This window comes from Cornus florida, unplaced genomic scaffold (genome assembly GCF_030987335.1).
Source record: "Cornus florida cultivar Cherokee Brave unplaced genomic scaffold, ASM3098733v1 CherokeeBrave_3.0.0_Hap2_Chr07, whole genome shotgun sequence".
In the NCBI taxonomy this organism is placed as follows: Eukaryota; Viridiplantae; Streptophyta; class Magnoliopsida; order Cornales; family Cornaceae; genus Cornus; species Cornus florida.
The window spans coordinates 27,955,049-27,982,588 of record NW_026775577.1 but is presented as its reverse complement, the minus strand read 5'-3'; the positions used below and the strand labels follow the sequence as shown (position 1 = coordinate 27,982,588).

Here is a 27,540-nt window from a genome sequence, read left to right as displayed (position 1 = left end):
ACACAATAAGTAATCAAAAGAAAAAAAAAATAAAGTAAAGACACGATAAAAAAAGTACTAATTCCTAATGAATTCCACAAATACGACGTTGCCTATTCCCCGGCAACGACACCAAAAACTGATAGTGTGTCGCCTCACCACAAGCTTAAGAGTGTGCATTAAGGCGAGGGCCAAGTTTTACATTTATAAAAGCCACTACTACTTTCACTAAAAATATAGTTAGGGTGAGTAGGGATCGTCCCAAGGGATTGGAGTCGGATTTGGTTGTGGAATCACTATTAGGGTTAGTAGGTCGAGTGATCAAACAAATAGTTGGTTGGTTGATTAACTAGAGAGCAAATTAAACTAAATAATTGAATGCAATAAAGAGTAAGTAAGAGAGAGATCTTGGGGTTTAGAGGTCACCACCAAATAATACTCTTCTACACCCTTAACAAGTGATTAATAAGGGAAATGTGTGTTGCAATATTGATGTGTGTGTGTGTTTGGTTGATTCAATTATCAAGGGTGACCAATTAAGTATATATTGTCTAAACAACATGTGAAAAACACAATATATCTAGCAATTAAGTATATATTGTCAAAATAGCATGTGAAAAACACAATATATCTAGCAAGTCATTAATCCTTTCATTAATCTCACAAGCCAAATACACCACAAGGTTAGAGACATATGCTACTTGCATTCAAAAGTATGGAACATCAAACAACAAGCATAGATTGTCCTCCCATCTAACAACTATGCTACCACTACATTACAATTAAGCTAATGACATGAAATTGAACTAATTAAGCTAAGGGAGAGGCACAATCCATCAAGAAATGAGCATGAACCATCAAGAAAATTACAAGAGCATTCCATTAAGTACAATGTTTTGACAATCTCTAGATCTATGGCATTAATAACATAGACATGCATCAATAACACAAGAAATAGAAACAAACACATGAACATCTATTCTAGTATACATAGACATATGGATAGAATGAAATGATCAATTGGAAGCATTAAACCACATAAATCATTGAATAAACAAGATCTATATATATAGAAGTGCCAAAACATATATTACAACACTAATCCCTCAATAATACATAAAATCAAGATGTAGAAAGCATGCTTGGGCTAATTCTAGCCCCAAGAGGATGTCTAACCACTCATGGTAGTGCTTCTCCAACCCTCAAGGGTTAACTCCATGGTAGAGTTTTACTCCTTGGTTGATGAAGAGTCTCCAATGGTGTCTCTAGCCTCCTCCTCCTCTAAGCTTCCTCTCTAAGAGTTCTACAAGGTATGATATGATATGATGTAAAAAGTAATCCTTATCCTTATATAGGTAGGTCAAATGACACCCAAAATAAGCTGGGGTCGTACAGCAAATATTCCCCAATGATTGGATAAAGGACAACTTTTTGTGAGATGGAAATTTAACTTTTTCGCACTAGAGGAAGTTCGATCTATCGAACCTTGGATTTGGATCGATCGAACATGGCTAAGATCTATCGAACTGAAGTTGGATCGATCCTCGATGGCGGCGCTTTTTGGACAAAAACAAATTTGAGATATTTCGAAGATATTTTTGGGAAAAGGATAAAAGTGGTTGGTAGGGTGGTACAACTAGATAAGATCAATCATTTGAATAAGGACAAGGTAGTTCGATAGATCGAAAAATGATGTTGGATCGATTGAACTTTTGAGATCTCTGAAAATGTTATCATGGCTCTGATCCATCTTGAAGTGCTGAGATCGATCATGTTGGATCGATCGAAATTTGATCTGAGATTGATCGAAGATGTTGATTTCCACCTTTTTCTTCCTTGTGCTTCCACTTGGCTCATTTCTTTGATTCATCCCAGAATTGCTTCATTTCTGCTCTTATTTGGTTGAGTTAGCTTATTTTCGGGATAAGTGTATGAAAATGGAAATAATACGAAATCAATCTAAAACGGTAAAGTAAGATAAATAAGGGTACTAGAATGCCTAAGCTTAAGGAGTTTAAATACGCACTTTTCAGTGCTCATCATTGTATGTGTAAGCAATGTTTGAGTAATACTAAGAAATAAAAAGATTAGCTTGTGTCTTACATTGATTTTATATTATTTTAATATTTTAAATTTACATAACTAGTCCCCCCACCCCCCCTCCCCTCAATTAAAAATTCTTGACTCCACTCTTGTCTGTATGCATATAGCGTTGGTAGCCACATAGGTGGAGTTTTTTTTTTTTTTTTTTTTTTTTAAAGGTCATTTTGATCAAATAAATGGACTTATAAATGTTAATATTGTATTTTAATGATTTAAATTGGCAAATTCATAAGTCAAAGGGTAATTACGTACTTTTATTAAAGAGTATTGTTATTCAAGTTTGTAAACTTGAGAGATAATTGGATCACAATCTCCTTAAGTTGTATTTATCTGCCTTTATTATAAACATGAGGGAATGTGAGTGCAAATTACACTAGTGTTTTCTTACCTTTGAAAGTGAAATGGCAAAGTTCAAGACTAGTAAGGGCAGAAAAGTTAATATTTACCACTGTAGAGGCAGCAAAATAATTGTTGTTTTCTTACAAACTATAAATATAAAAATAATAGTCCTAATAAAACAAACAATCACAAAATTACAAATTAATTACCATTTTTTCACATTTTAGCGTTAAATAAGTGGACCCCACTAGTATCCAACAAAATAGTAGTAGTATATACCAATGGAAAATGATAATGGGGCTGAAGTATAACCTTCGAAAAATCGACCGAATCTTTTATGGCAAATCCATGTCAGATTTTATAAAATCTGTTGCTCTTTTCAAGATTTTCTTTATTTAAAAATTCGCTATTCCAAGCTTTGAAAAGGTTGGCTCTGCCTTCAAAAGTACCGCCTCCACCTCTAATAGCCCAAAGCAGATCTTCACCCATTGATTCTCTGTTCAAAACTCTGCCATTCACGACAACAACAATTGCGTCGATGACATTATCAATCGAGAGTCCATACTTTCTTATCAGATTCCCATACCCAACACCCACTGTGGGACAAACACCAGCTGGGAAGCCATGGACTCAGCTCTTTTCAGCAATTCTATAGAAAAGTTCACCTAGTGTAGCTCCTGAACCAATCCACATAACCTCATTGGCTATGTTGATTTTGCACGTGAGTAAAACAACCACCTGCTTACCTCACCCCAAAAAAAAAATTAAAAAAGAAAAATTGTTTGAGAAGAATACGATGAAGGCGGTTTAGTAGTGATGACAGCTGGATGGCAGCCCTTCTCTGATCCTCCCGTGCCTGCCGGAACTCTTTTTGTATTTAATGTTCACTGGGTTTTCTAAGAGAAGATGTTCCGCGATTAATTGAAGAGAGGCCCTTAATCAAATTTCTTTTGAATCCTGATTGCGGTGTCTTTGGCCAGCAAAATCGTTGGGTAATTGCATCCATTCCAGCATAGACAATAAATCGTTGGGTAATTCATCCTCTAAAGCTTATAGGGTTGAGAGTTCATGGCAATGGATTTGATCGCCTATGTTAGGGTGATAGTTCGGTGCGTCATAAAAAACAATCGTTTCGGAGAGAGACTGATTTAGACTCTTGAGATAGAGCTTCCTCCACCATCTGCTACAAGATTTTTTTTTTTTTTTTTTTTCTTTCTTCTTTTCAGAGATCTACTACAATATCAAGATCTTTTTTTTTTTTTTTTTTTTTTTTTTTATTTTTTATTTTTTTGTTTTGGTATATTAGAAGTTTGGGGATAAATTTGCTCTAGTTGAATCATACATTGGTTCGGAATATATCCGAGTCCCGAACCTGATAAGCTCATGGCCTAATCTTCGCTTTCAAGTTCATTATATTGAAATTTGAACAATGTCACTTTATTAAAAACTATGCTTAAACCTATATTTTCTGATCCGGCAAAAATTTTCACTGAAATTTCTATATTATAATGGAATTTTCTCCTTTACAGGGAGGAGCTGCTAACCAAAGTGTAATATATTCAAAATACCATCACTTATGTATAGAAGGCTTCAATGGTTCAAATTAAGTTGTGCATAAAATGTTGTAGACAACCAGTATGAATCATCAATTGTTTACTAAGTTTCCATCTTTCTGCTTCCTATGATAAAAACAACCAAACAGATTGGTTTGAGCTTGCTGAACTAAAAGCCAATTGTCAGGATAGATTCTGACCTCCTATTATGGCATCAATTTAGAAATCAAAGCTTCACCAAATAACATAACAAAGACTCTTTTAGAGAACAAAATTTCCAAATGGCTCAAATATTTAACCTCCAGCCCTTACATTACAAATTGCTGAACTAAAAGCCAATTATCAGGATAGATTCTGACCTCCTATTTTAGTGTCAATTTGGAAATCAAAGCTTCACCAAATAAATAATATAACAAAGACTCTTTTGGAGAACAGAATTTCCAAATGGCTCAAATATTTAATCACCAACTCTTGCATTACAAAATCTCAATTATATTAAAAGCGACTCAAAAGATTTAAAAAAGTAACTTAAAAAAAAATACATCTGCCACCACAATGTAGTACAGAAGAAAACAAAGGGGATAAAAAGGAGAGGAAAAACAACTTGTGGGGTATCAATTTCTCCAAATTTTTGTATCAAAATGGATGTTCTTGGAAGCACTTCAAAAAATATATCCAAAAGCATGAAATTGTGAAGGTATGAGAACCTGCAAAAACATTGGCAACAAAGTAGTTTTAATAAGTTAAAATGCATTTGATAAGTACCTATTTTTTATTCATAACTAAAGTTTTTCATAAAATTATACCTTTAAAACTAAACCATTGGGTCCATATTATCTTCTCCAGTAAAAGAGCAACCATAAGTTGAGCTATTGAACCCAAATCTTTCTGCATTCTGTAAAGCACAATGGATGGTGTATAATTTTTTCTTTTCTTTTTTAAAAAAAAAAAAAAAAATGCATGAATAAGCATACATGTAATTAACAGGTACATTAAAAAAACCTATAGAAGTTGCCCAAAGCTAAGATTCTGCAAAGGTTGAATGCTCATATGCATGTAATGGGCTGGATGTATCTAGTATATTGAAAAATAAAAAATAAAAATCATCCACACTAAAATGTACAATGTTGAAAGGTCATTAAAGGTTGATAAAAGTTCAATTACCTCAAATAACTTCTCTGAAAGGTTGGATAAATCATTAACCTCCTGAGCGTGCATTTCATTCCAATGATGAGATAGATTAATCTATTTAATCACAAAAAGGTAAATCTTAATAAATAAAATACAAACTTTCATTTCCTCGATTTAGATGTATACATGTATAAAATCTAAAATTATTAGGATATGAGCAATTCAATTACAGCATGAATTTCTTGGGTTGCCATCTTATCAAGAAATTTTGAAGTAGTAGGACTTATGGTTGGTGAAACAACATCATTTACAACACTTGGAATGCTTTAGAGAACCTGCAAGTGAAATATTTGTGGATTGCACATTAATATATATATATATATATATATATATATGAAAATACATATAAATTTACGTGACAATAACTTTTTAATAATCGTATACTACCTTTCTCCTTTTTTGCACTTGCAAATCATTTTGATTAAGTTGCCCTTTTTGTTTTCCTTTAAGGGCCTGTAAACATATTATACAAATAGAAACTAAATATTGATTAATGAAAAAACAACAAAATTAATGAAGGTGGTATATTACAAAAAAATAATAAGTACATACCATCTTTCCCTTTTTAACCGTTTTTTCAATGACAGATTGTATCCTCTTTGAAGGAGGACGACCTTTAGTTTTTGCTTTTCTAGGAGTAAGTACTTTCTTTTGAGAAGCTGATAGTTCATGAATCATACTACTACACTCATTTGCAGGTTGATATATAACACTTTCTTGACTATTGAAGCAACCTGAGTAAAAGCTAAGGAGCTTTTTCTTTGTCTCCTTTAATTGTTTCAATAAAAACTCACATTTCTCGTCTGAATCTACTCCAAGCTCTTGCAATTCATATAACAGTGGCTTTAAAATATTATTTCGTTGCCTTTGTTCACTATTACTGAAATCATTAAAAATATTTTTGACAAAAGTATATCCACGCTTGATGTCCTTTCGCCAACGGTCTAGTATATAATGAGATGGAACCTCGTATACCTTTTCTTGCATCATCACAGATATCGCATGCCTACATAGAATCCCTCGAAACTCAAACAAATGGCATAAGCATCGTACTTCACATTCAATTGCATTGTAGAAAACCTCATAAGTTACCTCTTTCCAAAAAACACCAACTGTTCCAAATTTTTGTTCTCTGACTTCAAATGTAGAAGTATACTCTTCTCTCTTAATAAGAGATGTATTGCAATAAATCAATCCCTTCAATTCATCCTAAACAAGTTTGAAAATAGCATGGGTGTAAACATCTTGGAATTGTTTCTCAATGTAGAACTCAGTTATCATTGGAATGGCAGAACTGAAAGAAGCAAAATCTGCTTTATTTTCTTTTTCAACCTTGCTCTTTAAGGCATTATCATATTGTTCAACAAATTGCTTCAAGGATGTCTTTGAGTGAACATACCTATCAAAGAAAGCATTAATGCTTTCACTTCATTGGGTAGTTGACATTCCAGCCCAAAAGGTGCATCTCACATATACTGGAACCCAACGATGACGATCTTTATATAATGATTTCAACCATTCATTATTCTGAAGCTTGTATTCTTCAATCAATTTCATCCAACTCCTTTCAAACTCATCACAATTCATCGATTCATACACAATACTTTTTAAGATGCTCTTTATTTTTTTATATTGGGCAAGTCCACCCAACTTTATTGGAATCTTTTGCATTATATGCCAAAGGCACAATCGATGAGAAGATTTTGGAAACACCTTTGCAACAGTTGCTTGAATAGCTTTGTACTGATCTGTGATAATAGCTTTTGGAGCATGACTTGACATACATGTCAACCAAGACTCAAACAACCAAATATAAGTATCAATATCCTCATTAGATAGCAAGCCACAACCAAATAAAATAGATTGCCCATGATGATTCACCCCAACAAACGGAGCAAAAGGCATGTCATATTTATTTGTCAAGTAATTTGTATCAAAACTAATAATATCTCCAAAAGATTCATATGTGGCTCGACATCTACCATTAGCCCAAAAAACATTCCTTAAGCGCCTTTCCTCATCCGTATCAATCATGTAAAAGAAGTTTGGATTCCTATTTTGCATGTGACGAAAATAGTTAAGAAGGGCTCCCGCATCTCCAATGCCAAGTCTCGACTGTCTTGCTTTTGCAATGTAGTTCCTACACTCCCTCTCACCAAATGGTAAGTTCTCATACCCACCACCTTCGACAACAAGTGAATGGTAATTTTTAGTTAGAGTTATGCCTGCTAAATCATTCAACTCCAATTTTTTTTTTTTCCTTACATGAGAATCTAATACTTTGTTACATCTATAATGTCGAGCCTTTCCTGGACTTAATGCATGATTATGATCCAGATAGACACCACTAATGATGAACCTTCCATGATCTTTAACTATAACATTGATTTTGGCCTTACAGTTTGTCTTAATTGAAGGCCTTGGATGAAAAGGGTCCTTTACCTTTGATATTGTGTTACCATTCCGAGAACAAACAAGTGAAAAGTAACTTGACTTTCCATCACTTCTATTTTTTGCACTTTTCTTTGTTACACCAAAACCCCGATGCTTTGCATACTTCTTAAAATAATTACGAACCTATTCCTTATACTCAAAAATCATCCCTATCTTGGGAATTTCCACTTCATCATCAACTATTTGCTTTTCCAACTCTTGATCATTCACTTTATCATTATTAGGACTCTCCGAATTGCAAGGCATATATGCATCTTTTTCATATGGCATTTCCACATGAGAATTGTTCTCCATTTCTTATGAAAATCAAATAAATAATTGATCACCTAAATAACTGCATACAGTGCAAAAGAGCAATGCCCTACACTAGCCAGCAATAATATAATTCATTAACATGGTTTTGAAGTATTAACAATGTTTCACATAAATGTAACACAGTTTTTGAGAAATTGACTATAATAGTATCATTATATTGTTCAAAAAGAGGATCAATATTAACATGTGTACCAACAAAAATAAATCACAAAAATTAGGCTTATGCCAAACACTTAATAATCTGAATTGAACTAGCAACATTCAAGTCATTTTATATGCAAGTTTTGGTTTCCATTTCCTCTAACTTAGGGACATATTTTTAGTTTGGCGATGAATATTTCCCAAACCATACATACATATAATCACAATATTGACAAAAAACAAAAATAAAAAGGGACAAGAAAAGGACAAACATCCATTGGTTGTGTTAGATTCATATCGCCCGTTGTTCTAAGTCAAGATTAAAAAAATAGTAATGTTTCCTCTTTTATTCTTTTTTTAATCAGAGAATCTATTAAGTCTTATTGTGTTTTTTATTTTTTTCAACATTTGTTTAATTAAAACTTATCCTTCATAACCTGATCTCATTAAACAAATTTAATGAATCTATACATATCACACTACAAGTTGTACTTTCAAATGCTATTTTAACAAAATATAACAATGCAATAATCATAAACAACCAAACAATCCCTAAATAATTTAGGAGAAATAAGATAATTCTTTAGGGTCAGAGTTTTGCTAGCAATTGTTGTAGATTGGATATACAATCATCTTTGTAAGCCAATAAATTACATTCAAAATAATTACTTTTGTTTGACAAAGTGTCTATGGTACATAGTTTTAGTTCATTTGGACGGTTTCTTTTGCCTGTTTCGTTCATAAAATTTAAGCGTAGGAGATTGTTACTCTTGCAAGAATTCTTCCAGCAAAGTGTAAGGTATAATAGTGATTTAATTTGATGTATCAGTGTAAAATTTAAACTATACTACATATATAACAAGATAAAGATAAGTCGATAAAGGATAAATATAAGTGGAACAATCCATGTTCTTCCCAACTCTTCTTTTGTTTTCTCATCAACATATTAAAAGAATACGAATAATAATACTAAATCAAAGAAAATATCTTCCCAACTCTTCTTTTGTTTTTTCATTGACATATTAAAATAATACGAATAATAAGACTAAATCAAAATACAGAAAATAGATTGGAAAAAATTGTAAATCATACCTTCAATCTTGTTTAGGGTATGAATTACATGTAAGATTTGTAGGGTTTTTCTCTCAACATGAGCTCTCTATAATTTTGGGGACTCTTGAGTTTCCCGCGATATACAATCACCTTCCTTCCCTTCTTCTTTTTTTATTTTTTATTTCTTTTATCTGCACGTGATGGACTCTTTTACTCCATCATGTAAGAGGAGTGAGAATTTGACGTGGCTTTGCCACAAAAGATTCGGTCGTTTTTTCGGGGGATACCTTTCGGTTCCCCTATCACTGCCCTATACCAATAGTCCAAGAATTGACTCTTCTACGCGTTTTTCGACACACCTATCAACTCCAAGTCTTACAAGCCGCAACTGTCAAAAAAAAAAAAAGGCGGTGACTCTGCAACCAACTGATCGAGTTTCACACTGACAGTGTTTAACTCTGACCATGTGACACTCGATCAGCTACTTTCAAGCACGACTACGTCTATATATACATAATTAAGTTTGAAATCCTCCACACTCCCATTCTCGGTCTCGGGCTAGTTTGATGGCAAAATTTCTTCCATCTTTTTGAAAATGAACCCCAAACCAGAAAAAATTTGACCGAAGACCTAGAACACTCGATCATCGTCTCCGCTCTCGCGCACGTTATCAATGGCTATGATAGTGATGATCCCACCACCGTCGCTCTACTACAAGCCCTCTAGAGTTCCACAAGTGGGACCAATATTTTCCCGCCAAATAATGAAGAAGAGAAGGAAAAGAGTAAGAAGAAGTACAGGGGAGTCCAGCAGAGGCCATGGGAGAAGTGGGCTTCGGAGCCAAAGCCAAGCTCAACTTCCCATTGTTAGATTATAAGACAGAAGGATCACACTCGAAACAAAACCGAGAAAATCAAGAGTTTAATCCCAATGCAATTGACTACGCACATAGCTCATAGTACGGCAACAAGGAAAAGCTCAAGCCCAACTCATTGGAGATGAAGAGTAGCGAGAGAGAGACAAGTATGGAAGAGACTAGAGAGTGAAGAGTTTTGGGAAGACCTTCCTCCACTATATATAGATATATAATTAAGATCAAGCACTAATATATAAATATTGTAACATATTATTATTATTATTATTTAGAGCAAGAATGTTAGCGTTTAATGGTTAGTTTTTACAGTAGTGAATTTTTTATATTTTGAACATAGTGTCAAAAGGAGAACGATACTCGATTCATGGAGGTATGTAACGGTTATTGAAATCTTAAAAAAGAGTTACGAATTACATTGCCTATTAGCCATGCAAGAGAGGGTTTAAAAGAGAAGGTGCAGTTGGCTTTTTTTTTTTTTTTTGGATGGTAAAGCAAGCGCGTGTACACTTTTTTGCCCACGTCGGGGCTCGAATCCCTCTTCTTTTCTTCAAAGACGGGGTGATTATACCATTGAGCCGAAGGCCCTTTAGTAAGGGGCAGTTCGCTTGTCATAGTGTTAAAAGGAAGAAATATGAATGCAAAATTTGTCTCACATTGGTCAGAGAGGAGTAACCCAAAAAAAAAAAAAAAAATCAGGTTCTATAAATTGAGTAACAAAGGGCCAATAAATTGTTGGGCTGGTTCTGGGCCAAAAAATTGAACCTTCCCATTCACAGTGTTATTTGCCCAGCAGAAGATTGGGCTTGTAATAGTGAGGTTGTAAATTTTTGTGTTGGACCGGTTTGGAACCTGCCCATGCATGTTTAATACCGGCACTGAAATAGATGGATTAATTATATTATTTAATGGTTAAACAAATTTCTAATATAAAACTCTGACTTTTCATCTTAAAAAGTAAGAAATATGATTTTTAAATATATATTTTCTGCTATTCCGTAGTAATATATTAAATATTAAAAGATCATTTTTAATATTCAAATATTAAATATCACCTTCAAGTAATCACACACAAGCTAATCTTTTTATTTCTTAGTATTTACTGAAACATTATTTACACAACATGTCACAATTTTCTTCCACAAATACAAAGAAAAAAAGAAAAAGAAAACATGTCACAATAAAAATCATATTTGTTTTTCATTCTTGAGGACCATTTTGGTTGATTAATAGGAGGTTATAAATTTAATTTAATGATTCACATGGGTCAATTAAGCATTGTTGAGTAACAAAGGGTCAATAAATTTTTTTTTTTTTTTTGCATGTTTAATGCCTTGCTGAAATAGATGGATTAGTTATATTATTTAATGCTTAAACAAATTTCTAATACAAAACTCTGACTTTTCATCTCAAAAAATAAATTATATATATATATATATATATATATATATATATATATATATATATTATTCCTTAGTGATATATTAACTATTAAAAGACTATATTTAATATACAAATATTAAATATCATCTTCAAGTAATCACATACAGGCTAATATTTTTATTGCTTAATATTTACTGAAACATTACTTACACAGCATGTCAATTTTTCTTCCATAAATATAAAAGAAAAAAAGAAAAGAAAACATGTCACAATAAAAATCATATTTGTTTTCTCATTCTTGAGGGACATTTTGGTCGATTAATAGGAGATTATAAATGTAATTTAATGATTTACATGGGTTAATTAAGCGTTGTAAATCAGGCTTTGTAAATTGAGTAACAAAGGGTCAAGAAGTTTTTTGTGCATGTTTAATGCCCTCGCTGAAATAGACGGATTAGTTATATTATCTAATGCTTAAACAAATTTCTAATACAAAACTCTCACTTTTCATCTCAAAAATTAGAATTATGATTTTTAAATATATATATATATTTATTATTCCGTAGTAATATATTAACTATTAAAAGACCATATTTAATATTCAAATATTAAATATCACCTTCAAGTAATCACATACAATCTAATCTTTTTATTGCTTAATATTTATTGAAACATTACTTACACAACATGTCATATTTTTCTTCCACAAATATAAAGAAAAAAAGAAAAAGAAAACATGTCACAATAAAAATCATATTTGTTTTCTCATTCGTGAGGGCCATTTTGGTCAATTAATAGGAGGTTATAAATGTAATTTAATAATTCACATGGGTCAACCCACAAATTAAAGGGTAAGTACGTATTTTTATCATGGTTGGAGTGTCATTATCCAAAAAGTATTTAAGTTGTAAATGATTGTCTTTAACCCAAACCTGAGTGGTGGTGTATGTGCAATTTTGCCCTAAATCTAAAAATGGGGTCTAATGCAATGCAGATCACCCAAATCTATTTTGTAAGAATTTCTCAGTGTGATAATTTGATACATTCCTTAGGACTGAACAATAGTTTATGTTGAAAACAAAAGAGAGTGAGATGGAAAAATAAATAATTTCCAAACTACTTCGAGGGTAGCAACCTCCACAAGACTTTAAGTCTAATTAAATTCCTACTTTCTTTATTCATGTCAAACTTTTAAATACAAAAAGGATAGAGTTTGTTGCAAAACAAACTCCTATTTTCTAGGAAACATAACTTTAACAAAAGACCAATTCTAAAGGAGATAAAAAGAGAGGAAACAGAGTGACTAAATCTAAGGAGAAAAAAAAAAAAAAAAAAAAAAAACAAAGACTAACTAACAAAGCATAGTCTACTTCAGCTATCCATTATGCATGTAACAGTGCCTCACCCTCAAAATTAACCTTGTCCCTAAGGTTAAGTTCTGGAAAACGCCTCTTCATATCTAAGAGTCGTTCCCTTGTTGCACTGTCTCTAGAAGTACCCACTCACTGAACTAAAATTTCTGTGATATTTCTTTAACCTCTGCGAACAATATGACGTTCCAAAATTTGAGTAGGCTTCAGCTCCAATATTCCTTTGTTAGAAATTTCAGGAAGTGAAATTTGTGGTACTTCTTTATCGCCCAATTTTTTCTTCAATTGAGAGACGTGATATACATTATGTATTTTTGCTGAAGGAGACAAATTTAATTTGTAAGCCACTGCTCCAACCCTTTATAAAATCTGAAAAGGTCCATAATAACGAGGTGAAAGTTTACGAGATTTTAGGATTACTACCGAACATTGGCGATAAGGCTGAAGGCGTAAATAAACATAATCACCTATCTCAAAAGTTCATTCAGTACACCTCCTATCTGCAAAAATCTTCATGCGGTTTTGGGCTTCATGTAAATTCTAACACAACAACTTTAAAATTGAATCATGGTCCCTTAATTGTTCGTCAAGTTGTGGCAATGTGCTTGACCCATCAATATAAGGAACAAACTTCGTAGGTTTGCAACCATAAATAGCTTTAAAGGGAGAGATACCGGTAGAAGAGTGAAAATTTGTGTTATTCCAGTACTCAGCCAAGGTGAGATATTTCAACCAATCTCTAGGGCTAAGGCTTACAAAACATCGAAGATAAGTCTCTAGGCACCTATTCACCACCTCAGTTTGGCCGTCAGTTTGAGGATGATAGGCCGAACTGAATTGGAGACCAGTTCCTTGTAGCTTGAATAATTACCGCCAAAAATCACTAAGAAAAACTCTATCTCGATCACTTACGATAGTCTTGGGCATTCCATGAAATTTAGAGACGTTATCAAAAATGGCATGCGCAACAGAAGAAGTTGTATAAGGATGGGATAGAGCTATGAAGTGTGTATATTTCGACAACCTGTCAGCTACTACAAAAATAACTTCCTTGCCGCCTGATTTAGGTAAGCCATCAATAAAATCAATTAAGATATCGACCCAAATTTGATTCGGAATGGGCAGAGGTTGTAGAAGACCAGCAGACAAAGTATTTGTAGTCTTGTTTCTTTGACAAACTTCACACTCTTGTATAAATTTCTTGATAAAGGAGCACATATTTGGCCAATAAAAATCTTGTTTAACACGATGCAAGGTCTGATGGAAGCCAGAATGTCCACAACAGGGTTGGAATAAAACTACTGTAGAACAGTTTTTCAAAAAGTAGAATTAGCACCAACATAAAATCTTCTCTTGTATAAGAGTCGCCCATTCCAAACAGAATATTTGGATATTGTAATACCACTAATTTTAAAATGATAATCCTGGTATTTTAATTAATTATTTAATTACATTTTTAATAATTTAATTGTTTATTTGCTTAATATTTGAATTAATTGTGAATTATGTGATTTTAATGAATTGTTTATTTAATAGTGTTTATGTGATTTAATTAATTGTTTAATTTTATTTTTATTTTTCTGTAATTACATTAATTGTATTATTAGTATTTTCTTTCATTGTCGTAATTGTTTGAATAAGGTAAATGCGTTAATTGTAATTTAGGGTTTTGTTTTATGTTTCACGTTATGGCCAACGAGAGTTTAATTAGGGTTTTAAGTCTCTAATTCTAAGTGGACTAGGGTTTTCAGAGACGCCTATATATATTCTTATATTAGGTCGGTCTAGGGTTTAAGCTTTCAACTTAGTTTCACGAACAGAGAGTTGTGAAAGGCGGAGAGAAACAGAGGGATTCAAGGAGGACGGGACTGAGTGCTTTTGGGTTAAACCAAGAGCAACGGAGGTGTGGAACGGCAGTCTGAAAGGTGGCCGGAAAACTCAGAGACGGAGGTTTAAGATTTTGAACGGAATCCTAAAGGCAAGTCTCTATTCCATCTCTTTCCCTTAAACCTGTGTTCTGTGCATACCTAGGTAGACTCCCGGGATTAAACTAATGCTAAAACACATCTTTATGCATGTTTAACAGTATGCAATTTCATTAAATTAATCTGGTTTGAGTTTGCTTAAAGTTTTGAACTGAAATCCTACTGCTGTTGTTTTAGAATCTTGTGTTCAATTCATGTCATGATTGTATAACAATGCTTTATGATTAATCTGGGACTAGGATGGAACCCTAGAACACGTAATAAAATTAGTACAGAGACTCCTAGTATTGTCGGAGGCGAGGAAAAAAATAGAAAAACACAGACGGGCTTTAGAAAGAGAGAAAGAGGGCTCCCAAAAGGAGGGAGCAAGCTCCCTCATCAATGGAGCCGGCTCCAAGGGACATGGAGCCGGCTCCATGCTGTATAGAGCAGGCTCCCTAAGTTAGGGAGCCAGCTCTCATGATAAAGGAGCAGGCTCTCAATTTGTGAGAGCCTGCTCTCGTCTAGTTTTGCGTACAAATGGTTTTAGGGTGTTGTTTGGACTGTGCAGGGTAATTCTAATTCGTTTAAACTGTTTGGAATGTTGTTTGTGATTGTTATAAACCTGTAAACATATAGGGAAATAATAATTCATAAATGGATTAGGGAACAGACAGTGTGAAATTAGGGAAAAGTCCTACATGTCGCATTTTGGTTGTTAAGCAACTTACATACTGGAACTTGGAGATTCTTATATATATGATTTTATACTATTTAACCATATTAAAACAGAGTTATAATTACACTGAGCTAATTGAAATTTACTGTGCTTGGGTTGGATTAAATTGGGGTTTAATTTGTTATTAACCGCATTAAGTAATGAACTGTTTGGAGAATTTAGATGCCTAAATTTACTTTAGCCATTTAAATAGTTGGAACATGATTTTTAGGTACTGTAAGGAATGCCTAAGATCTTTATATATGTATTAACTTATATTAATGCATATTTTGGAGAATAGTTGATGAATATATAGTGTTGTTTTTATTAACTATACTATTTGGAGGATTGTATGCACCCGTATGGGACGGTGGCATATTAGGGATGGATTAGTTCAAACACTAAGTCCTACCTATTCTGGACGGAAGTATGGATTAACTATAAAGGTTAAGTCCTACTCCTGTTAGAGTCATGTCAATAAAATAATTGCATGACCTACTGGATAGATGGTTAGACGTATATCAAGCCAATATACCAGATGGATGATATTTTGTATTAGGAGTATATGGACTTTATATATTTATGCTATGGTGCCATGGTATGAGCTTGAGTCTCAGGACCATGGTTAGGGTGCGTATATCGCCTAGGATGGATAGCTGGACATAGGTGTTGTTCCCTAGTTGGTCTAGGTACACATGACCACATTATGTACAATTTGCATGGTATCTCTACTCAGGCTGAAACAGACTTATTGGACTAACGAGCGTCCTATAGTGTGTACTTATACATATATGGACTACTCTAGATATTATTGAGCTATCTAGGATGTATCTGCGTATCGGGTTTCTGTATAGATCGTAATAGAATAGGACTTGCATGTGGTCTTGACCCACTCTTTTATTTTTCAGGTGCTCGTCAGTTCTAGGATTAGAGCTTGGTCATGCAGAGTAGATATAGACATTCATTCCTCCGATTACATAGGATTACTTCTTTATTTAGCTTTGGATTTTGATTACAGTTATTTCCTTTCCGGTTTGGGATTTTATAGTGGTCCACTTGAGGGATTCCCGAGTTGTTAAATTAATGGAGTTACTTTGGTGGTTTTGGATTAATGGATTTTAACATTATTATTTTGAGGATTTTTTTAGAATTCTTTTTTTCTTTATTATTTATTTCTTATTAATTCGATTTGTATTCTGTGCTTAATTATAAATTAATTGCTTGATTTCCCTCGGATTTGTGCTCGAACTTGATCACCTGTGGCTCTAGAATCGAGGGTATCACAGTTGGTATCAGAGCACTCCAGGTTCAAGTGTCTCTAAGATTCTATCGTATAAGACTTCCGCATAGCGTACTCTATTGTTTAGAGCTTATGTTTAGGATTCGTTGTATTCCTTTACGGTTCGGTTTAATCGTACTGATGTCTGTCTTTCTATGTTGACAGAATGGTTAATGCAAGAACCAGACAAAACAATCAACGATGAAGGGAAGCAGCCCGTAGGCAGCTTCAGGATGATGATGGTCAGTTCTATGGGGGAGCAGGAGGATGTCTAGCAGACTCAGGATCAAGGAGGAGATCCAGAGTATCCTCCGCATATCAAAGACCTCATTGCTCGGGCTATAGAAGTAAGGATAACAGCTGCACTTCGGAATCAGCCTCAGGTACAGCCGGCACTGATATTAGTATTGGTTGTTCAGACTGATACTTAGGAGAAGGTTAGGAGTTCTTTCACAAAGGGGAGCCCACCTGAGTTCACAGGCTCTATCGATGTAAAAGCAGCTCATCAGTGGAAGAAGGATATCGAGCGACATCTTTGTCTGGTTCAGTGCACGGAGGTTCAGAAGCAGATGCTTGTTACTTTCAAGCTAGTTGGAGATGCACTACATTGGTGGGAGTTAGTTACCACCGCAGAGGAGAGGATGGCATTGACTTATGATCAGTTTAGTGCACGCTTTGATGAGAAGTACTTCCCTTATGCAGTCAGGGCAGCTATAAAGATTGAGTTTCTTAATCTGTAGCAGGGGAACATGACAGTGGCAGAGTATGAGCAGCAGTTCACGCGCTTCTCTCTTTTTGCACCGGAGGAGATGGATACAAAGGAGAAGAAGCACAATAGTTTCGTTAAGGGACTGATGTGGTCTATCATGAGAGCTATTACAGGTAGTCCAGCCTATACTACTTACGCTCAGGTGGTAGACGCCGCTCTACTGTAGTATCAATTGACCGTGGACTTTAGACAGGCCAAGGGTGAGAAGCGGGGTGACAGAGACTACGCTAATCAGTCAGCTAAAAAAGGGAATGGCAATGGACACCAATAGAATGACAAAGGCAAATTCTAAGGACAGTAGTCTTGGAAGAAGCATAAGGGTGGTTCAGATGATCACAGGGATGGGGCACCTATTCAGCGACAGCAGAATAGGAGAGCACAGGCAGGACAGGGTCAGCCTTTGGCTAACCGACAGAGGAGGCCATTTGGTAATTTTTAGGGTAGTTGCTACACTTGTGGAGAGTATGGTCACACTTTCAGGCAGTGTCCTAAAGCAGGACAGGGATGGGGACAGCATGTGCAGCAAGGACAGAGGGCACCGATACCTTTACCAACTCCACAGGTTCCACGGATGCAGGGACAGACATTTCTGGCATTACCAGCACAGCCACAGCCTTAGGGACAGGCACCACAGCAGTTGCATTGCGGTAGGGTTTTAAACCCCACAGGATATTCAGGCACCTCAGGCTGTTGAGGATATGTTTCTTATCCATGGTTCAAAAGGTCATATTTTATTTGATACGGGTGCTACACACTCATTTGTAGCTAGATCTTTTGTTGCTTTATCTGGGATGACGACACAAATATGTAGTAGACCTCAGGGTATTTCTACACCGTTAGGCAATACAGCTATTCTACATGAGAGTGATGGGCTTGTGACACTAGATATTGGTAGACTTAGATTTCTAGCTAATCGTTTGGTCTTGGACATGCACACTTATGATGTGATACTTGGGATGGATTGGTTATCGCATTACCATGCCCAAGTTGATTCTTATGATAGGTCTGTTATTTTTACCATACCTGGTCAGGATATGTATGTCGTCGCTATGCCACGTCCTAATGGGGACACTAGCACTTATTTGTTCCATATGGAGGAGGAAACGGAGGAGGGGATTACTGTATCATTGGATAGCATACCCATTGTATAGGAATTTTCGGATGAATTTTAGGAAATTCTAGGGTTGCCACCTAGTCGCGAGATAGATTTTGTGATTAACTTAGCTCCGGGCACTACGCCTATTGCTAGGGCACCGTATAGGATGGCACCAGTGGAAATGCGAGAGCTGAGGGATTAGATTTAGCAATTACTCAGCTATGGTTTTATTCGCGGGAGTACTTCACCCTCGGGAGCACCAGTTTTGTTTGTAAGAAGAAGGACGGATCACTTCAGTTGTGTATAGATTACAGGGAGTTGAACAAGGTTACTATTCAGAACAAGTATCCGTTACCTAGAATTGATGATCTTTTTGATGTGTTGAAGGAAGCTACGTACTTCTCTAAGATTGATCTGCGGTCTGGATATCATCAACTTCAGGTTAGGGAGCAGGATGTTCCAAGGACAGCGTTTCTCACTAGATATGGATCTTATGAGTTTAGAGTCATGCTTTTCGGACTGACTAACGCACCTATGGTTTTCATGGACTTAATGAATAGAGTCTTCAGGGCTTATTTAGATCAGTTTGTCATTGTCTTCATAGATGACATTTTGATTTATTCGAGGTCAGAAGACGATCATGCTAGACATCTTCGGATTGTGTTACAGACACTTCGTGAACACTAGTTATATACCAAATTTGAGAAATGTGAATTTTGGCAGCGGGAAGTGAAGTTTCCGGGTTATGTGGTGTCAGAAAGGGGAATAACGGTAGATCCAGCCAAAGTTTCAACAGTGGTTGAGTGGAGACAACCTACTTTACCTACCAAGATTTGGAGTTTCCTCAGATTGGCAAGATATTATTGGCGTTTCATCAATGGGTTCTCCAAGATAGCCGGACCACTCACTCATTTGACTAAAAAGAGCGTACGGTTCATGTGGGATGAACATTGTCAGAAAGCTTTTGATAAGCTGAAGACTAAGTTGACTTCTGCACCGGTTTTGTCTACCCCACAAAGCGGGATAGAGTATCTTGTCTACACAGATGCTTCTTTGCAGGGTCTTGAATGTGTTTTGATGCAGGAAGAGCGACCAATTTCGTATGGATCTCGTAAGCTTAAGTCTCACGAGCTTAATTATCCAACACATGATTTGGAGTTAGTAACTGGGTCTTTGCCTTACGTATTTGGAGGCATTATCTGTTGGGCGAATCCTTCAGATTATTTAGCGATCACAAGAGTCTGCAGTATTTGTTCACTCACCGTGAACTGAATATGAGACAACATTGATGGTTAGAGTTTGTGAAAGACTATCACTTCTCTATACAGTACCATCCAGGGAAAGAGAATGTGGTGGCGGATGCACTCAGTCGCCGACCCATTGCTAGTCTTTTTGCTCTATTCAATACTGAGTGGAATGTTTTGAGGATGGTGGATGAGTTGTCAGATGCTTTCATGGTAGTTACACCTTCTATCATTCACAAGGTTTTGAAGGCACAACTCACGGATCAGCAGTACATTGACAAAGTTACAGAGATAGCTTTCGGAGAGGTCCCATTTTACTATGTTGGGGCTGATAGAGGTTTGAGGTACAAGGGATGGTTAGTGGTCCCTTCTGCAGATTATTTGAGGAAGGACGTGATGATAGAGACTCATTATTCTGAGTTTTCTATTCATCCAGGAGGGAACACGATGTATCAGGATATGAAACGGCAGTTTTGGTGGGCAAGTATGAAAAAGGACATTGCTATTTTTGTCTTTCGATGTAGTACCTGTCAGATGGTTAAGATTGATCATCAGCGGCCGCTAGGAGTTCTACAGCCACTACCGATACCGGAGTGGAAATGGGAGAGCATTTCTATTGATTTTATGGAGGGATTGCCTAATTCCTTCAAAGATCACAATTCCATTTGGATCTTCGTGGACAGATTGACTAAGTCAGCTCATTTCTTGCCTATTCGCACTGACTTCACTTCGGAGTAGTTAGCGAGACTTTACATTGAAGCTGTATGGAATTCCATTGTCTATTATATCGGATAGGGATTCGAGCTTTATGTTAGGATTCTGGAAGAGTTTTCAGCATGCTTTGGGTATAGAGTTACATCTTAGCATTGCTTATCATCCTCAGACTGATGGACAGACTGAGAGGGTGAATCAAATCATGGAGGATATGTTTTGGTCGTGTGTTATTGATTTCAAGCGCCACTGGGAGGATTATTTGCCACTTGTGGAGTTTGCCTATAATAATAGTTTTTAGAAGACTATTGGTATGGCACCATTTGAGGCATTGTACGTCCGACCGTGTTGATCACCTGTTTGTTGGATGGATGTTGGCGAGAGCAGATTCTTGGGTCCTGAATTCATCAAGGATACTTCTGAGAAGATTGCTCTTATTAGGGATTGCATGCGCACTGCCCAGAGTAGGCAAAAGAGTTATGCGGATCGTTGCACACATGCTTTGGAGTTTTAGGTTGGGGATTAGGTTCTACTCAAAGTGTCTCTTATGAACGGTGTAATGCGCTTTGGGAAGAAAGGGAAGTTGTCTTCGTGATTTATCCGTCCATTCATGATTACGGCTCGAGTTGGAGTTGTCGCTTATCGGTTGGCACTTCCAGATAATTTGGATCGTGTACACAACATGTTTCATGTTTCGATGTTGCAGAAATTTCTGCGAGATGAGGATCGGTATCAGCATATTGATGTTGGGGAGATTGAGTTGCAGCCGGATGCAACTTATTTGGAGCCACCGTGTCGTATTGTCGATCGTCGGGATCAAATCCTTCGTAATAAGGTTATCCCTTTGGTGCGTGTTCAGTGGAGTCATCATAATGAGGCTGAGTCTACTTGGGAACAGGAGGATGTTATTCGCTCGCATTTTCCTGAAATATTAGAAGAAGGTAAGAGTGAATTTCGAGGACGGAATTCCTTTTGTTAGGGGGAGAGAATGTAATACCCCTAATTTTAAAAGGATAGTCCTGGTATTTTAATTAATTATTTAATTGCATTTTTAATAATTTAATTGTTTATTTGCTTAATATTTGAATTAATTGTGAATTATGTGATTTTAATGAATTATTTTATTTAATGGTGTTTATGTGATGTAATTAATTGTTTAGTTGTATTTTTATTTTTCTATAATTACATTAATTGTATTATTAGTATTTTCTTTCATTGTCGTAATTGTTTGAATAAGGTAAATACGTTAATTGTAATTTAAGGTTTTGTTTTATGTTTCATGTTATGGCCGACGAGAGTTTAATTAGGGTTTTAAATCTCTAATTCTAAGTGGACTAGGGTTTTTAGAGACGCCTATATATATTCTTATATTAGGTCTATCTAGGGTTTAAGCTTTCAACTTAGTTTCACGAACAGAGAGTTGTGAAAGGCAGAGAGAAACAGAGAGTACAACGTGAGAGATAAACAGAGGGATTCAAGGAGGACGGGACTGAGTGCTTTTGGGTTGAACCAAAAGCAACAGAGTAGTGGAATGACAGTCTAAAAGGTGGCCGAAAAAATCAGAGACGGAGGTTTAAGGTTTTGAACGGAAACCTAAAGGCAAGTCTCTATTCCATCTCTTTCCCTTAAACCTGTGTTCTGTGCATGCCTAGGTAGACTCCAAGGATTAAACTAATGCTAAAACACATCTTTTATGCATGTTTAACAGTATGTAAGTTCATTGAATTAATCTGGTTTGAGTTTGCTTAAAGTTTTGAATTGAAATCCTGCTGCCGTTGTTTTAGAATCTTATATTCAATTCATGTCATGATTGTATAACAATGCTTTATGATTAATCTGGGACTAAGATGGAACCCTAGAACACGTAATAAAATTAGTACAGAGACTCCCAGTATTGCCGGAGGTGAGGAAGACAACAGAAAAACACAGACGGGCTTTAGAGAGAGACAGAGAGGGCTCCCAAAAGGAGGGAGCCAACTCCCTCATCAATGAGAGCCGGCTCCCTAACTTAGGGAGCCTGCTCTATGCAGCATGGAGCTGGCTCTATATCCCTTGGAGCCGGCTCCATTAATGAATATATAACGTTGTTTTATTAACTATGTTATTTGGAGAATTGTATGCACCGGTATGGGACGGTGGCATACTAGGGATGGATTAGTTCAAACACTAAGTCCTATCTATTCTGGATGGAAGTATGGATTAACCATAAAGGTTAAGTCCTACTCCTATTAGAGTGATGTCAATAAAATAATTGCATGACCTACTGGATGAATGGTTATACGTATATCAAGCTAATATACCAGATGGATGATATTTTGTATTAGGAGTATATGGACTTTATATATTTATGCTATGGTGCCAAGGTATGAGCTTGAGTCTCAGAACCATGGTTAGGGTGCGTATATCGCTTAGGATGGATAACTGGACATAGGTGTTGTTCCCTGGTAGGTCTAGGTATATATGACCACATTATGTGCTGCTAAGATAGACCTATTGGACTGGCGAGCGTCCTGTAGTGTGTACTTATACATATATGGACTACTCTAGATATTGTTGAGCTATCTAGGATGTATTTGCGTATCGGGTTTCTATATGGATCGTAGTAGAATAGGACTTGCATGTGGTCCTGACCCACTCTCTTATTTTTCAGGTGCTCGTCAGTTTCAAGGTTAGAGCTTGGTCGTGCAGAGTAGATACAGACATTCATTCCTCCGACTACGTATGACTACGTCTTTATTTAGCTTTGGATTTTGATTACAGTTATTTCCTTTCTAGATCGGGATTTTATTAGGGGTCCACTTGAGGGATTCCCGAGTTGTTAAATTAATGGAGTTACTTTGGAGATTTTGGATTAATGGATTTTAACATTATTATTTTGAGGATTTTTTTTGAATTCTTTTCTGCTTTATTATTTATTTCTTATTAATTCGATTTATATTCTGTGCTTAATTATATATTAATTGTTTGATGTCCCTCGGATCTGTGCTCGGACTTAATCACCCGTGGCTCTAGAATCGAGGGGTATCACAGATATGCCTAGTTTCCCATCCTAATAAGATTATAACTTGGCAACAACGTTCTGATCTGCGAGAGAAAGGTTGTCCAATTCTTTCATCCATACTGGTATAATTCGAGAAACAGAATGTAAGGTAACATCCTGATCACGCATGGATAATGCATTAGCTGCTGAGTTCAAGGATCCCCGCCTATACTCAACTATATAATGATAACCCAAAAGTTTCAATAACCAATATTGTTGAGAAGGTGTCCCCACTCGTTGCTCTAATAAATATTTTAAACTATGATGATCAATTCGAATTATAAAACAACCTCCCAGCAAATATGGATGCCATCTCTGAACAGATAGGATTAGTGCAAGTAGTTGTTTTTCACAAGTAGAGAGGTGAAAATGCTTACCATGAAGGGCTTGGCTAAAATAAGCTATTGGACGGCCTAATTGCATTAACACGACACTGATTCCAACTCCAGAAGCATCATACTCGATCACAATTTTTTTGGTGAAATCTGGAAGTGCAAGAATATGGGGACGAGTTAATGCTTGCTTAAGCAACTCAAATGCTGCCTTGGAATTATTTGTCCTTGGAAAGCTCTTTTCCTTAACATATTTGTAAGGAGCATTGCAATCTTTCTATACCTTTGAACAAACTTTTTGTAATATCCTATTAGGACAAGAAATCCACAGAGTGATTTCAATGTTGATAGTAGAGGCCATTGTAGAATTGTGTCCACCTTCTTTTGGTCTACGGTAACACCAGTAAAAGAGATCACATGCCCCAAAAAATTAACCTCTGAGCATCCCAAATGACATTTCGACAATTTTGCATACAATTTAAGTTGATAAAAGAGCTCTAAGATTTGTTTTAGATGAGTGAAAGTAGTTGTTTTTCATAAATAGAGAGGTGAAAATGCTTACCATGAAAGGCTTGGCTAAAATAAGCTATTGGACGGCCTGATTGCATTAACACGACACTGATTCCAACTCTAGAAGCATCATACTCGATCACAATTTTTTTGGTGAAATCTGGAAGTGCAAGAATATAGGGACGAGTTAATGCTTGCTTAAGCAACTCAAATGCTGCCTTAGAATTATCTGTCCATGGAAAGCTCTTTTCTTCAACATATTTGTAAGGGGAACTGTAATCTTTCTATACCTTTGAACAAACTTTTTGTAATATCCTATTAGGCTCAGAGATCCACAAAGTGATTTCAATGTTGATAGTAGAGGCCATTGTAGAATTGTGTCCACCTTTTTTTGGTCTACGGTAACACCAGTAAAAGAGATCACATGCCCCGAAAATTAACCTCTGAGCATCCAAAACACCATTTCGAAAATTTTGCATGCAATTTGTGTTGATAAAGGAGCTCCAAGATTTGTTTTAGATGAGTGACATGGTCTGCTTTGGAAGAGCAGTAAACTAATATATCGTCAAAAAGTACCAAAATAAATTTCCTTAGGAACAAACCTAATACCTCGTTCATAAGGCTCTGAAATATTGATAAGGCATTTGTGAGGCCAAAAGGCATCACAAGAAATTCATAATGGCTGTCATGTATCCGAAAAACAGTTTTAGGAATGTCGTCCTCCACTACTCGAATTTGATGAAATCCAGACCATAAGTCAAGTTTGGAGAAGATAATTGCACCATAAAGCTCATCAAGGAGTTCATCTACCACTTGAATTGGATACCAATCATTGACTGTTGCACTATTTAAAGCCCGATAATCAATACATAGCCGCCAATTACCATTATGCTTGCGAGCTAACCGAACAGGGGATAAAAATGGACTATGGCTTGGTCTAATTATTCATTCTTGGAGCATTTCTCTAATAATGCATTCAATTTCTGCCTTTTGCATCAATGGATATCTGTAGGGTTGGACATTAGTTGGTGACGATCCTGGAAGAAGCGTGATGTGATGATCATGGGACTGAAGTGGAGGCAGACCAAATGGTGGAGAGAACACATCAGAGAACTCAATGAGAATGGCTTGAATGCTTAGCGGAAGGCTAGGTACTTTTGTAACAGCACAAACTTCTTAGACTTATAACAATAGACCCAGAGAGGGACGTTTAAAAAAATGTTCTATTTGACAACAAGAAAGAACAACGAGTTCTTTAGTAGCGACACCAACAAGCTTGAATGTATCTCCTTTATAAGAAAAGTGCATCAACATTTTGGAGAAGTCCCATATTATGGGCTCCAATGATTGGAGCCATTGTGCACCCAATACGGCATCATAACCACCAATAGAGAGTAGGTAGAAATTTGTTGTTACCGGAACTCCTTGGATGTTAAGTTTCACATCAAGACATTGTCCTTCACTAGATTTTGACTGCAAAATTGCTTGGATCCATAAATTTTTTGAGTTGCACCCAAGTTAACTTCCCCTTGATATCCTACAAATTCCAAAACTTAATGGCGTAAGTAAAACTAATCAAAAGACCAATTATAAAATGAAAAAAAAAAGTTAAAGTGCAAATGTAAGAGCAATTGATGGAAAAAACTTGTGTGCATATACAAAAATATAATTATAATTATTTTACCCTTGGTGAGTGGTATCTGATTAAAGAAGCACCATCCTATTTGCATTTATAAGAGTCAGAGATGCCTCCAAATCCATTGAATGAGGGTTCTTCAACTAAAGAGAGATACATTACATGAATACAAATACAAAGATAAACCCAGGTTTATAAAGAAATGAAAAGAAAATACAAATTTTGCCACAATCAAAGCAAACCCACTAACAAAATCGAAAATAAAACCAGAGAATAAAGTAAATTGAAGCTATTTTTACCAGATCAATAGTAAGATGAGTGAATCTTGAGAGGTTTCTTGTGTATTTCCAAAAAATCCCCAAAATTCTTTAAGAGATGAAGGATCCATTACCCAAGAGCTTCTTGATCAGTGGTGAAGAAATAATGATATTATCTTTTCAATAATCGTGAATATCTTTGACATGTGAAAGATCGGTGACTAAAAAAATCAGACAAATAAATCAAAAGAAGGACCCAGCCATGAAGATCAACCAAATAGAGAAAGATGATCGACCCAACTCCCAAAAATTCATGAAATATCTATCAATCTGAGAGTAAGAGAGTAATCGATGCTTTACCTTGAAATCCGTAAAGATGTGTATTCTTCATCGGAGATAGATAAAGCCATTTTCTATGAACATCTTCTGCAAAGAGAGAGAAGCGAGAAAAAAAAGTTATAAACGAGATTTTTATTTTTATTTATTTTATTTATTTATTTATTTATTTATTTTTTTTGCAAAACAACAACAACACATAAACAAAGAGGTAAAAAGAAAACAAAAACCCAACCCACCCCCAACACCAAGAAACCAGATTGATGGATACCATCCATGATATCAACCTGAGCAATCACTGTTATCACAGTTAAAGGTTGGAGCATTAGATAGCTGGATGTGAAGAACGCCTTTTTACATAGGTATCTTGAAAATCTAGTATATATGGAGCAACCTCTAGGATTTACTGATCCTAATGCACCATACCATGTTTGTCAACTCAAGAGAGCATTATACGGTGTTAAACAGGCCCCTCGTGTATGGTTTGATCGCTTTAGTTCCTTTCTTATTGAGTATGGGTTCATTTGTAGCGTTGCTAATTCATCGCTATTTATTTATAAAGATAAAAATCATATTATTATTCTCCTTCTGTATGTAGATGACATCATCCTTACAGGTGACTCTATTTCTCTCATAGAGGACTTGATTTTTGCTTTTGGCCGTACTTTCTCAATTAAGGATTTTGGACAATTGCATTATTTCCTGGGTATAGAGGTTCATAAATTGGATTATGGCCTTTTTTTTTTCTTAGTCCAAATATGCATTGGAGCTTTTGCATAGTGCAAATATGGAAGGATGCAATCCCATTTCCACACTAATGGCAACTAAGTCAACTAATGTTGCATGGGGTGAAGCCCCATATTATGATGTGACGGAGTATTGACGGATAGTTGGTA

The 27,540-nt window shown here is 35.7% G+C and overlaps 1 long non-coding RNA gene across 4 annotated transcripts; it reads right to left on the bottom strand.

Annotated features, from left to right (window-relative positions):
* Positions 1–3,670: 3,670 nt before the first annotated feature.
* LOC132266889 (uncharacterized) lies at positions 3,671–26,870 on the bottom strand. 4 transcript variants are annotated; one of them, XR_009468761.1, is made up of 9 exons: positions 26,669–26,836; positions 26,351–26,529; positions 26,100–26,194; positions 25,832–25,952; positions 5,553–5,618; positions 5,336–5,440; positions 5,139–5,219; positions 4,781–4,869; positions 3,671–4,681 (listed from the first exon to the last, which is right to left on the bottom strand). It is a non-coding gene; the product is annotated as an uncharacterized LOC132266889 (long non-coding RNA). The 4 variants fall into 4 exon arrangements; XR_009468760.1 differs by lacking the exon at positions 26,351–26,529 and having other exon boundaries at positions 26,669–26,828; XR_009468763.1 differs by lacking the exons at positions 5,336–5,440; positions 5,553–5,618; positions 26,351–26,529 and adding an exon at positions 24,468–24,916 and having other exon boundaries at positions 25,025–25,952; positions 26,669–26,869.
* Between the last annotated feature and the right edge of the window lie 670 nt (positions 26,871–27,540).